Source organism: Crocodylus siamensis, chromosome 2 (genome assembly GCF_052110815.1).
Source record: "Crocodylus siamensis isolate JL-2025a chromosome 2, ASM5211081v1, whole genome shotgun sequence".
NCBI lineage: Eukaryota > Metazoa > Chordata > Crocodylia > Crocodylidae > Crocodylus > Crocodylus siamensis.
The window spans coordinates 5,929,170-5,942,388 of NC_143396.1; the positions used below are offsets into that span (position 1 = coordinate 5,929,170).

The 13,219-nt window shown below is 46.3% G+C and overlaps 1 protein-coding gene across 3 annotated transcripts in view; it reads left to right on the forward strand.

Moving 5' to 3' along the window:
- The first annotated feature begins 673 nt into the window (after positions 1-673).
- Positions 674-13,219, forward strand: part of PTPRA (protein tyrosine phosphatase receptor type A) — a 191,860-nt gene continuing 179,314 nt past the window's right edge. For 2 of the 3 annotated variants that reach the window (XM_090035056.1, XM_090035055.1), the window contains exon 1: positions 674-882. The gene's annotated coding sequence lies outside the window, so the exon portion shown is untranslated. The other variant, XM_090035057.1, reaches the window with a different exon arrangement.

Sequence of the window (13,219 nt, forward strand, 5' to 3'; positions counted from 1 at the left end):
TTATCTTTAAAAGTTTTTAAAATAAAAAATACAGGCAATCTTTAAAAAAATAAACCGAAAAAATTAAAATTCTATTTTTAATTTTGTAAATTAAGAAAATAGATAAAAAATTAAAAATTAATAGATTTTAAAAATTAAAGATTTTTTTAAAAACTTAAAAAATGTAAAGATAAAAATTATCTTTAAAAAATATAATGAAAAAAATCAAAGGTTTTATTTATTTATTTTTGCGATTTCTTAGTCGGTCCAAGAGGAGGTATCACCTCGATCACGTAGGCTGTAACGCCTGCTGTGAAGCCATGGACAGTGCAGTCGCTGACCCGAGACGAGGGCTGTCTCTGCTGACAAATCAGCCCAGGTGTGCGTTTCCAAAATGATGGTGCGTTCGGAGCGCGGGGAGGATATCGCACGGTTACCGGGCTCGGGTGGAAATGTTCGTAGACATACGGTAATTTCGGCGACCCCACCCAGCATGGCACAGGCCTGTCGGGGGGAGGGCGTGGGCCGGTACTGCCAATCCGCGCGGGCCTCTGAGACAGCCAACCGGCAGGCGGCTCTCATCCTCCATCCGCTTTGATGGACAGGAAAGGGGGGGCTTGGCTCCTCCTCCCCCGCCCCGCACCCCAGCTCAACTGGCGGCCCTTGCCCCGCCCCCCGCCCGCCGTGGCCCCACCCCCTGCCCCCGCCCGCCTGTCAGTCGCGCGCCGCGCGTGGAGCGGCACCATGGCGGGGAGCGCGCGGCGCGGCCGCTGCCGCTGCTGACGGCGCCGAGCCCCGCGGCGGGGGGCGACGTCCCGGCGGGCCGGGGCCGGGGCTCCATGCTGTGGCGCCGAGGGCCGCTGCGGAGTGACGGCGGCGGCGGCGGGGGCAGCCCGCGGCGGGGTGAGTGCGAGCGCGGCCCGGCCTCTCCCACCACAACTCACTCCCACGGCGATCGGGGACGGGCACCGGGACGGGCCTGGAGGAGGTTGAGCGGAGAGGAAGTGGTGAAGCCGCCGCAGCTTGGCGTCCCCAGGTGGGCGTGTGCCCGGGTCTCCCTCTGCTCCCTTGAGGTCCCCGGTGGCTTTCAGATGCGTCGTTCGGGGCAGCGTGGGTTAAGCCAAGCTCTGTCGCCGTTTCCGTCTCTTCGGTAGAGGGAAGCTAAAGCCTTGACTGTGAAAAACCAACTGAAAAGCCTGGTAAATCCTCTGAGGCCGCTGGATGCCGTTGTTATGTGCAGCACCTGGCGCAGGGCTGAGTGGGACTCTCCCGTGGAGGGTTTGTAACTTAAATAGCTGAGAGGAAAGGCACCAGAGAGGAAGCGGTGCTATCCCTGTCGTGCAGATGTGGTTGCAGGGGTTAAGGCTGTGAGGTGTGACGAGCTTTTTGTGTGGCAGACCCCACAACCCATGCGGAGCAGCATCAGTGCAGACCCGCACTTTCTGAGTGCTCACGCACTGGTGAGGCCGCGTCTGGAGCGCTGTGTTTGGTTTTGGCCCCCCCCCTATGGGAAGGAGGTGGACAAGGTGGACAGAGTCCAGCGGAGAGCAAAGAAAATGATTCGGGGGCTGGGGGACGTGACTGGTGAGGAGAGGCCGAGGGAACTGGGCTGATTGAGTCTGCAGAAGAGACCACCGAGGGGGATTGACTAGCAGCCTTCACCTCCCTGCAGGGGGGCTGCAAAGAGGTTGGAGCTGGGCTGTTCTCAGTGGTGGCAGGACAAGGAGCAATGGGCTCAAGCTGCAGCAGGGGAAGTTGAGGTTGCATATTAGAACAGACTTTAACATATGGAGGGTAGTAAAACACTAGAGCAGGTTACCCAGAGCGGTGGTGGAAGCTCCATCCTTGGAGGTGTTTAAGACCCAGGTAGACAAAGCCTTGACTGGGAGGATGTAGTCGGGGCTGGTCCTGCTTTGAGCAGGGGGTTGGACTAGATGTGACCTCCCGGGATCCCTTCCAGCCCTCCTTTTCGATGCTTCGGTGATTTCAGCAGGATTCAGGGTTACAATCGTAGAAAGGTAGAGCTGGACAGGACCTCAGGGGGTCGTGTACTCCAGCCCCATGCTGAAGGAACGACCAGCCTCGTCTAAACTGTTCCAGGCAAACATTTCTCTAACCTGCTTTTAACTTCCAAGAAAGAACATTTCACAATTTTTTCTCTACGCAATCTATTCCAATGCCCACCTATCCCTACAGTTAGAAAGCTCTTCCTAGTATCCACCCTACGTTTCCCTTGTTGCCATTTAAAACAACGTATTACTGCTTGTCCTGTTCCCTGCAGTCTATCGCTGCCTGCTTTATAGCCACACTTCAGGTATTTCAAGACTGTTATCAAGTCACTCCTCAATCTTCTCTTTTCCAGACCAGATAATCCCAGTTCCTTCCAGCCTTTCCCTATAAGCAATGATTCGTAGACCTCTGATCATGTTTGCTCTTTTCTACTAGACTCTCAAACTTCTCCACATCTTTCTTCATGTACAATGCCCAAAACTGGGTTCAGTAGTCCAGGTGAGGCCTTGCCAATGTTGAATAGTACAGAAGAATGACTTCCCTGCCTCACAAGCAATACTCCTGTTCAGTGATTTGTGGGATCATTGAAGAGCTGGGAACAGACGCTAGACCTCTGGTGCCCTGGGATTGCGTCTCAAGCACACAACTGTCTTTGTGTTCATGTAAATCCCTTTTCCTCAAGGGAGGATTTGCAGTTTTAAACAGGGGCCTGGGATGTGGTATGCTTGAGTCATCTTTCTGTTTCTGCCGGTAACTTTTCCTGAACTTCTAAACAAGTTACTTCACCTCGTTGTGCCTCCATTTCTCCATCTGTGAAATGGTGATGATATATCTGTGCAGCTTCCAAGGCTTGATGTTATGTAAACTGATACACCAAGCTGAATGCGCTGTGGGGGTAAAAAGGGCTGTTAGCAAGTAAACCAGAATTTTTTATAGAATCAAAGAGACGTAGGGCTGGAAGGGACCTCTGGAAGTCATCTAGTCCAACCCGGTGCTCAAGGCAGGATCATCCCTGTCTAGACCGTCCCATTTAAGTGCTTGTCTAACCTAATCTTAGAGCAACACACAAACAACCCCATTGTACAACTGCAAGGTGTGTTGCTGTGAAACACCAAGAGCAAATTTTTCTTTTTCTCCTCCCTTGTTCTGGGGACTGCACACCAATAAAATGCCTACACAGACGAAGCACATGGGATAGGAACCAAGTACGCAATATAGGAACACAGTATAGAATGCGGTATCTGCACTTGATGATTAATATTTCTTTATTGTTGCATGGCTAAAAACTCCCAGTCTTGTGTGAAGTAAGTGTGTCACTTGATGCAAGTAAAATCTAACTCCTGGAGCTTAAGAGTGAGATCCTCAGGTTGTGTAAATCCAATGTGGCTCCCATCAGCATGGGAACTGTGCTGACTTACGCCAGTGCTGGATCTGGCCATTAGACCCACTTCCTGAGAGGTGCACATTTCCCATGTGAGTCAGCGCAGCTGTGCTAATGCTCCACAGCTAAGGATTTACCCCTCTCTTTTAAGCATTTGTTCTCTTCCCTTTCCCATTACAAAATGTAGAACAGGGAGGGTAGACATGTACAGATGAGATACCATGGATTTGTACCCCTGTGTGTGAATGCGTGTATTGAACACCCATAGTGGATGAATCGAACTCCTAAAGCAAGGTTCTTCTTTCCCGTACTTTGATGGAAAACCCACAGTTAAATGAAGATCTGCTTTTTTCTGATCTGGATTGTCATCAAGGATGGAAAATATGACAGGAAGGAAGGGAGTCTTTTTTTCTCTCTCTCGCTAAATATGGAGCAACATTAAAATCTGGGTATAGCAGATATCAGTGGGAAAAAGAATTCCAGGTCATTTAAGTCTGGTTTCTATTTTAATCAGGTGGTTAGGTGGATGGGGATGTGGGTGTGTAAGGCGGGGTAGGAGGGAGGGGATTTTGTTCATCCTGTCCGCTGTAGAGTTGCTAGCCTGCAGTTTCATTCTGGGAGACACTGATCCTGCGGGGGCCTCCAGAGTTTGATTTGGTGCAGCTCATAGTACTCTTGCAGCGTCTAAATAATTCAGTTAAGTTAAAATTAACCACCCTGTCTGCCTTTCCCCCTCTCAGCTGATGGGACAGCTTGCTGGGAGCGTTCTGAATGTGTGAAATTGTTTTCTGTTTGGTCAGGGACTTCTAGAAGACAACATACAATAGGAGAGGTGGTAGCATGGAGATCAGCTAGAACCTGCGGGGTGTTGCTGCTACAGAACAATATGACAGATGTAAAGCAATGCTGTACCCCCCCCACGCAGAGAGAAGCTTCTGTTCTGGTGTTTGTGTTTGTTAGCCGAAATATATTGATTTAAAGTGATAAACTGTAGATTAACTGGAGCTGTTGTGGCCCCAGCTCTGTGCAGAGGATAGAAGGGGATTAGGAATTAAATCTGCATGGCCAGCTACCATTCCCCTCCTTCATTTTAACTGCTTCAGCATGCTGTTAGCTGCCAATGTGCTTGCCTTATTGGACTCTGGAACAGGTGAAATGAACGGCCATTGTCATATGCTTCTTCCCATCTCCTAAGCAGACTTCCCAGTGTCGCTTGCGTCTCTTCTGTGCATGGAGAACTCGATTCTTTCTGTTGCGTGTTGGACTTGTTATCTTTGTATGTCTCCCTATAATGAATGGGATACCACTGCATTGAGAGAAAGGATCACGTTTCTCAAGGGCTAGGGGGAGGAGGGACACAACAACCCCAAGGCTGGGGAATTAATTAGAGAATTGTGTGCTGGCCTCTTTCTCTTCCCTCTACCTGCCCTGGGGGTCCTGAAATTTGTCTGCAGGCCACTTCAGAAGGGGATGCATTTTTGGCCTTTGCGTACAAATGGTTCTGTAGGCATAGGGTGTATGTGCTTACAGGTGTAACCTCTTTATTTTTTTACTCTGCTGATATTTAATAACTATGTCCTCATCTTGGTATATGTGGCAGTGCTGTTTAGTAGGGATGCAACGCCTGCACGCGTTGTGTGGAGTCTCAGGGCTGCTCATAGTACTTAAGATAAGAGGGCTAGGCATCTTCATTTGTATCTCTGGAAGTGGGAGAGCTCAGAAAATGTGGTCACTGTGGCCAGATCCTGATCAAACTCAGAAGCCATTACTTTACGCTGGTATGTGTCCAGGATGGGTAAGTGGGACGCTTCTCATAGAGTGACATGCATGTCAACCACTTGAAGGAGATGGTGGGATTGCACACAAGAACGTTTTTGTAGCTGTGTAAGGAGGGAAAGAGGATTGCCTGGCAGCACCCCTTCTGCTTCCCATTGTTCCATGGTTTTGGATGTGCTGGGAATGCTGGCGCACAGGATCTTGTTGGGAGGCCCACGGTGGTAGTTGCTGTTTGTAGATATTAAACAAAGTGCTGCCAAGCCAGCAGGAGCTGTGGAAGTCCCTTGAGGGGACTTCCCCATGACTGTTGGCTTGGCTTTGTCCTTATTATCTTGTTTTTAGATTACAAATTCATGGCTCTGCATTCTCTAAAATAGAAACCACTCATAACTATGGTGTTTAGTGTGCTGGTCCAGGGGATAACCTACTGGGGGCAGCCTCCCTAATCCCTTCCAACTCAAGCCAAATACCTACGTCCTCTCCAAACTATGTGTTCAAAGGCCCAAGGAGGTGGGCCTTGCATCGTGCTTGGAAGAGCAGCAAACCCTGTTTCTGGTGAACCAGGTTAAATGGTTTATTTTGGCGTAATAATAGACTGCTTCAGGTTGGGCGCACATTTTGATGAAAGATTGTGGCATAAGTAGTCATTGCTCAAGCTTCAGTGCTGCAGCATAATGTTGACTATGAGGAGCTGGTCCGTGTGATAAGCCCAGCTCTCTGAATTTCAATCTGTCCAACCGTGTAATGACAACTTGTGACCACGGATGATTGTGGCACGCCCTTTCTCCATGTTAGCACATTTCATCAGAAGGTAGGTAGGGCAGAGGAACACCTTGGAAGCTATCTGGTTGCAGGGAATATTAAACCCAGCTTCCCCGAACTTTTTACATTACCCGGGATTCAAATGTGTCAAGTGTATGAGGCAGGGGAGGGGGCAATTTACAGGTGAGCAGGTGGCATGCAACCACTGTCTCTGGTGTCTGAGGTGTCTCCCTGCCCTGCTTGCTGTCTGACTTCAGACTAACACACACCTAACTGTAAAATATTTGAATATGCACAGGGGAAATTAAGCCTAATTTGTTTGTTGAATCTGTCAATGGCAATTAATTTGTAATGTTACTCGATGTTTAAAATGTACTCAGTGCTGGCCAGCATGGTAGCACTTACCCACACGTGTGGCTTGAATCACCTTATTTTATGGCTGCGCCTGGATGAACACAACATTAACAATTCCTCTGCACATTTAATCGGTACTGAAGTGAATTATTGAATCCTGCTTCCCCAAATTCTCCTTGCAGTTTCACTTGGGTGTGATAGCTCCAGTTCCTGTTAAGCTGTTGTACTGGGGTAGCGCTCTTTGGCACTGTTCATCTTTGCAGGGTAGATTATAATGGAGAAATGCTTAAATTAAATCAAAAGTTGTAAGCCGGATACAGGACTCACTTGGTGACGTTCTGTGGCCTGTTTTGTTGGAACGAGGTCAGCCTTAATGATCGTAATGGTCCCTTGTGGTCTCAAACTATGAGTGAGCTTTTCTTTAGACTAAAAAGAAGCCCTACCCATTCCTTTTGCTGAGTAAACCTTCCATATGTACGTACCAGACTGTCTCTTGACGGGCAGAAACAATAGGACTAAGAGGTAGGAAATGCCCATGTTAATGTAGTGGGCTGACTCATCAGAGTGCTATTAACTACTGTGCTAGGTCACTAGACTTTCTTCTTCTTCTTCTTCTTTTTTTTTTTTTTTAACTAAAAATGCAAACTACATAGTATGCTGTGTTTAGTGGAAACACCTCACTTGTCTGGTAGGATTGTGGCCAAGTTGTTCTGCGCTCTTCTTTTTAACAGCAGTTGGAACATGATTTGCTATCTAGAGCTGCTTTTCAGGGACCAGTGCAGGATTGTGTCTCTTTGTTTCTGATTGGAGGGCATTTGAGGGGGGAAACCCTATACATACATGTCTAAACATCAGCAGTTACATTAGAAGGGATTAATATTTAATATACGGGATAAAAACCTTGTGCTTAATCGCTAGATGAAGGGATTAGAGAGCCCCTGGTAATTGTATGTTGCAGGGTTTCTTGTACCTTCTTCAGAGGCAGATGGAGCTGGCCCTGGACAAGACATCTGCATACAGGTCTGATCTTGTATTGCAGCCCCTATGTCCCTAAACTTTAGGTGAAAGATGCTATATGGATACAAGATGTTACAGCCTGTAAAGAAAACTGGGGAGAGGACCTGTAGGTAGCTATAAAGCATCACTGTTGAGTGTTGTTTAGCAAGGCCTACAGGCTTTTCTGGTCTCCTGTGGCTGTATGAGCCCAATTTTGAATTTCTGAAGGGCTTGCAACACACTTGGCTCTTCCATGGTACAAAGCTGGGGAAGTGCTGCTTTTGTGCATTGCAAACATGGATTTCAAAGCCCTGTTATTAGAAGAACCTAGGTTTGTCATATTGAGACTATTTGGTGGTTTGTATCTCTGGATATACTGCCCTGTGCAGTATGTCAGAGCCTCTGTATCGTTCCAGTTCTTAACTTTAACCAACACACTTTTTTTAAAGCTAAGTGGGGTTGAATTTATTAAATGTATCAGGTTGGGGAGGAGGCCAATTTATAAGCTAGGGGATGGCTTGCAATCTAATAGTAATGAACTAGGTGTGTAGCAGAGGGAAAGTTTCTCACTGTCAGATCTCGTCTGGTTGACACATTCCAAGGACCAAAAAGAAGCTGGCTTGGATTATTTTTCAGAGACTCCAAGCACAAAGGGAGCCAGAAGTTTTCTTAATATCTCCCCCTTAAAAGCTACATCTTCAAATAAGCATTTGGGATAGTATTTTAGAAGAAAGGCTTTGGATCCAATGGGACCGTGCAACCCTAGGAAGAAATTAAGGGAGGAAACTTGGTTAAGAAACTTTGCCTCCCTTCTATTTTGACATACTGAGCTGTTTGTGCTTTGCTAACAAAGTAAACATGGATGGTCTGAGCTGTTTTCTAGTCGTTTTGTGAGCCCAGCCGTTGAAGGGGTGAATCTGGTGAAGTGTCAGTTGGCCTAACTGGCTAGTCACCAGCTGCTTGTGCCAGGCAGCAGGGGTTAGAGGCTGCAGGGTCCAGCGCTCAGTGGAATTCGTAACGTCCCAGTTCGGTGCCCGCGCTCCCTGTGCAGTGCACGCAGAACTAGGCATCTCGAGCGCTTCTCTGCTGCAGTACGAAGGTATGTCACTGCTTTCAGCACCCAAGCTAGCTATATTGCCATGGCAATACAGAGCTCAATGCGGTCTGTAAAACCGGTCCCCAGGACTTGAGCGGCTGGCCCACTGTGAGTTGCCGTTGCTATGTTGCTGTCTATACTCAAACTAGCTAGTTTAAAACGGGCCTTCACAAGAAGGCAATTGGGTCTGGGGAAGTACTGTATTATCACATTTCACACCATCACGTCCTTGTTTTATGTGAGCTAGTGATGTTTTTAAAACGCAGCCAGGCCGCTTAGAGGTCCGTTGAGTGCTGTAGTCTTCAGTGCTGAATAGAAACCAAGTGACTTCTGAACCAGAATGATACAGATACTTGAGGAAGAGAATGAAATTAAGTTGGTGCTTCTAGATGTTTTCCTGAAATGACTTCTCTTGACACACTTTTGTACGTGGGGTTGGCCCACTGGCAGTGACTGCTGTTGCAGACCTGGCATCATAGAAGCACTCGTGAAACCGGGGGAGGTTAAAGGTCAGTCCTAGGAACTGGTGTGCAGTTCACATGTGAGTGGGGATGGATTCATCTCAGTGTGGCAAGGCGCATCGCTTTTGGATATCTAGGAGCTTGGCTTTCCCACACAGTCCATTGTGGGAAGATAAACTACTGGGGATGTCTTATGGGAATGGTTTGCTTGAGTCATGGTTGTTTCATAGTTGGTAGGGTCAGAAGGGACCTGAGCAGATCATCAAGTTTGACTTCCTGCCCTGGGCAGGTATCTAAAGCTGCTGTTTCCCTTTGGTCACAAAGATGGATGGGGCATTCAAGTGTATTAATGGGAACCCTAGCCATGCAAACCCACTCTGTATTTGAATAATTGATGTGGCCAGTGTGGCTTTTTTCTTCAGACTGGCCTTAAAGTTCAGCACAGAAAGGGGTGTTTCTATGTTGATATGATGCTGCAGGATTTAGCTAATTACTCAGTCTTAATATGGAGTTCATCAGTATTAATATGGGGTGTATGATGCCCTCTAGAAACTGGCCTGTTTACATGATTAGAAATACTTCTCGCTCTAGTGGCCATGACATTTGTTATAATTGCTTTTTTTTATTCAGGGAGATCCAGTTTACCTTGTGATTCTTTGACTTTATGAACTGTTTGGGCACTTAAATAGGAGCAATAACTCTTAAGTATGACAATGGGATGTGCACCTGGAAGAGGGAAAGGTAGATGGATGGGCCTGAAGTCAGTGAGCAATATCTGTCTCATATTATTGTGCAGAAAGACAGCAAGTGACTATCCTGTAAGGGGGAAAGCCTACAGAGTAGGAGGCAGCAGGAGGTGAGAAGACTTGGTGAATACCTGAACAGTTATTAGAGAGGAAACTTCTGAAATATGACAACACCTGAAATGTGCAGGAATAGTCAGTGATGTGTTAGCTCCTACTTTGAGAATAGAGGCCAATTGCGAACAATGCATGTGTTCTTGCTTAAGGCTCTCACTTTAATTACTGCATACAGCTTAATATGTGTGAATCTTGACTGTGGAGGTATCACAAATTGTCCAAGACTCAATGACATGAATATTAAGATGTTCTCGAGAATTTCTTGAATACCTATTACATTAACTGGAACATTAAGCAGTAAAACTTGGGGGATGCATTACCAGTGCCAAGCTAAAACCTAAAGCACTGCTATTTATGGATAAGTACTTGATCTCTCATGAAAGTGAGTGGAAGTCAAATGTTCTCTGCAGGAAGTGGGTAGGACTGCAGGTCAAGTAAGGGAATAAGGGATCTAAGAGTCCATTGCATGGAATATCTAACAGGAATTACTTGGAGTAGCAATGACGTGGGGCGTGCTATGTTGTGGAGGCTCCTGTAAATTGGTGTAGACCAGTAGTTCTCAAACTTTTTTTTTTCGCACACCACTTGAAAATTGCTGAGGGTCTTAGTGAAAATTGCTGAGGGTCTTTCATCATCAGAAAAAATAAATCAAGTGCAGGGCCAAGTGCAGATATTCTCAGTTGTTCTGCAACCTTTCTGCAGACCACCTGAATGGAGCTCGCAGACCAGTGGTCGTCTGCAGACCACAGTTTGAGACCATAACTGGAAAGCCACCATGTTCTTCAGCAGAGTGGTTCACCTCACCTAGCAGCTGTGTCTGTGAAGTCCTAGCAATCTCCCTCTTGATCACACTTTGGAAAAGTTCTTTTAATCGATTGATGTAGATACAAGCATTCAATTTTTGTTTCCCCCACCTTCTCCCCTTCCTCTGTGTATTGGCCAAGAGTGGCTAGCATCCCCTCTGTGGTTGCTACAGTGTCAGGCCTTGTAAGAAAAAAGGGACAGGAATGAACAAACAACTGCTTGGTTTTTCTAAATTATCATTCTGGGTTTTGGGAGTCAGTCCCATGGGTTCTTTCCAGGTGTTGACTTTGGTGTTGGTAAGTGACTTTTCACATACTTTCCCTATTCATCTAGGACAGTTACGCTTATGTGATGGCTGAGGTGAGTTGGGAATCGTGATAGTGGCAACCATGAGAAAGAGTTAATAAATGTCTGGGCAGTAGGCATGCTGCCTAGAGGGTGGATAGCTAAAATAGAGGCAGCAGTTCAGTGTGCATATGTCATGGGATGACAGCTAGAGGGGTGGCAGCAGAGGCAAGCTAGTAATGCATGTGCCCCTCCACAGGCCGTCTGTTCTTTCACAGATGTTACCTTGAGGCATGGTTTCAAAAGGCAGAAAATGATTGTTCAGAGCGGCAGCGTGCGAGCAGGGAAAACATGCTTCACTGCTATCTGCTAGAGTCAAGTGTCCAGAAATGGTATGGGGATGGAAGGGAATTGCAAGCTATGTTGGCAGTGCCCAGAGACTGGCAGTGCTGTGGAATCGCCATGCTAAAACAGAGCACTCCTTGGCCTGCATTGTTCTTGGCACCGGTGGACCAGACCAGCATAAAATGCACTACAGAATAGATGGGATCTTCAGTAACTTTAAAAGGGATGGAAGGCAAATGCCTTTGATCTTTTGGTTTTGTAACATGAGATGGATGACAACTTGTGATGTTTCCGGTTGGCTCAAATCTCATTAAATGAAATTGAACCCAAATAATGATTTTGATGTTATCTTTTTTGTATCTGCTGCTGCAATAAAAGTACCTTTCATTCATTAAGTCTTACTGTGGTGCTTTCCTCTTGACTGTGTGAGACTCTGGTTGGGCAGAGGGGAAGAAGGGGGCAGGAGCTAAGATCTGGCAAGCTGAAGCAGAGGTTGTGTATTTGCCTGGTGGGGCAAGGGGTAGTAAGGGTCATTGCGTTCATCTGTTCTTGTTCGTATGGCTGCCTCTTTAGCAGTTAACAGTGAGTACTGTTGGAGTACTCCAGAACTAAGTTTAAAACTATTAGTGCAGCTAACACATCATCCAGTATCTGCTGGGAGTACTTTGTTGGACCTTCAGGAGCATTCATGGGTCTCTAGGACTGTATGTGCTCAACAGGCCAGAAAGTTATCAGATTAAGAAGCCAAGTCAATCAGGAGATTTGGTGTCACTACTGGGTTTGTGGGTGAGAGGATCTCTGACGAATATATGGCCAAAAGCAGGGCAGAGTGGCATCTCAGAGACTAATTCAGAGGCATAAGTTTGTGTAAGCATTCGTTTGCGGTGTTACATGCAGTGAATGGACCTTGCAGGCACAGCCAGTTCCTAACACTTGCTGTAGGAGCTATGATCTCCTGTAGAGGCCCTGTTCCTGTCCTCCACACTCTCATCCATCCAGCTGGAGCTCCTTTCTTTTCTGGGGACCCAGGCTGCTCACCCGATCGCTCACTTCATTCATTTGTTCAGGTAGCTATTATCTCAGGAGTTGTGGAAGGCAGGGGAGGGAGATTCTAGCAGACTGGAGGGGGCAAAAGTAAAGTCCATTTTCAAAAGGGAGGAGCTATGCAATTACAGTGTAGTCCATCTTATTTTAATATCTGGTAAAGTGCTGAACAAACTAATTTGTTTGTGGCCAGATCCTTTTCCACCTTTAGATGCCAAAGTGTAATCTTGTTCTACCCTGCACAAGTCCCCCAAAACTGTTAATACAAAAAGTGAGTGGATTTTTCTTTGCTGCTTTTGTGTCCTTAGCCTTAAGGAGTGGATAAAAGTACACTGAAAGTTAATGGCTTTTCAGGGACTGGAGCCAGGTGGAATAACCTGAAAGTGGCACTTAAACATCTACCAGCCAGGTTAGGATCTGGCCTTCAGTCTGTAAGCACCTGAAGGATAACGTTGATTAGTAATTGCTGACATAGATTTGTCAAGAACAGATTGTATCAAATAAATCTAATTTCCTCATTTTGACTAGCTAACTGGCCAAGCGGCGAAAGGGAAGGTGGTGGATTTGATGTGTCCTGCCTTAAGTAAGGCTTTTGACATTCTCCCATCTGAAATACCCCTAAGCAAACTAAAAATAAAATGAATGCAGGATTGCTTGAAAAAATATTCAAAGAGTAGTCATAGTTCTTTGCTAATCTGGAAGTTTATTTCCACAGAGGCCCAATGGAGGTGTGTCCTATGTTTGGTCCCTTGTCCTCTACTCCATAATTTAAGTAATTAGGGAGACTCCTTATAAAATTTGTTGCTGATACTGTAGGCAGGAGAGGTTGCAAGCACTTCAGATGACTGCCTTGGAATTCAAAATGATCTTGAGAAATTGGAGATACAGCCTGAAATCAATAAAATTAAATTTGGGAGAGGCTAATACCAAGTGGAGTATTTCATAAGGAAAAATCAGATACGAAGTGGTGAATACTAAATATGCTCTAAGCACCAGTACTGGATGAAAGCTAAGGAGCATCCTAGACCACAGAGTTGATAGTTGTCAATAATGTGGTGCTGTTGCA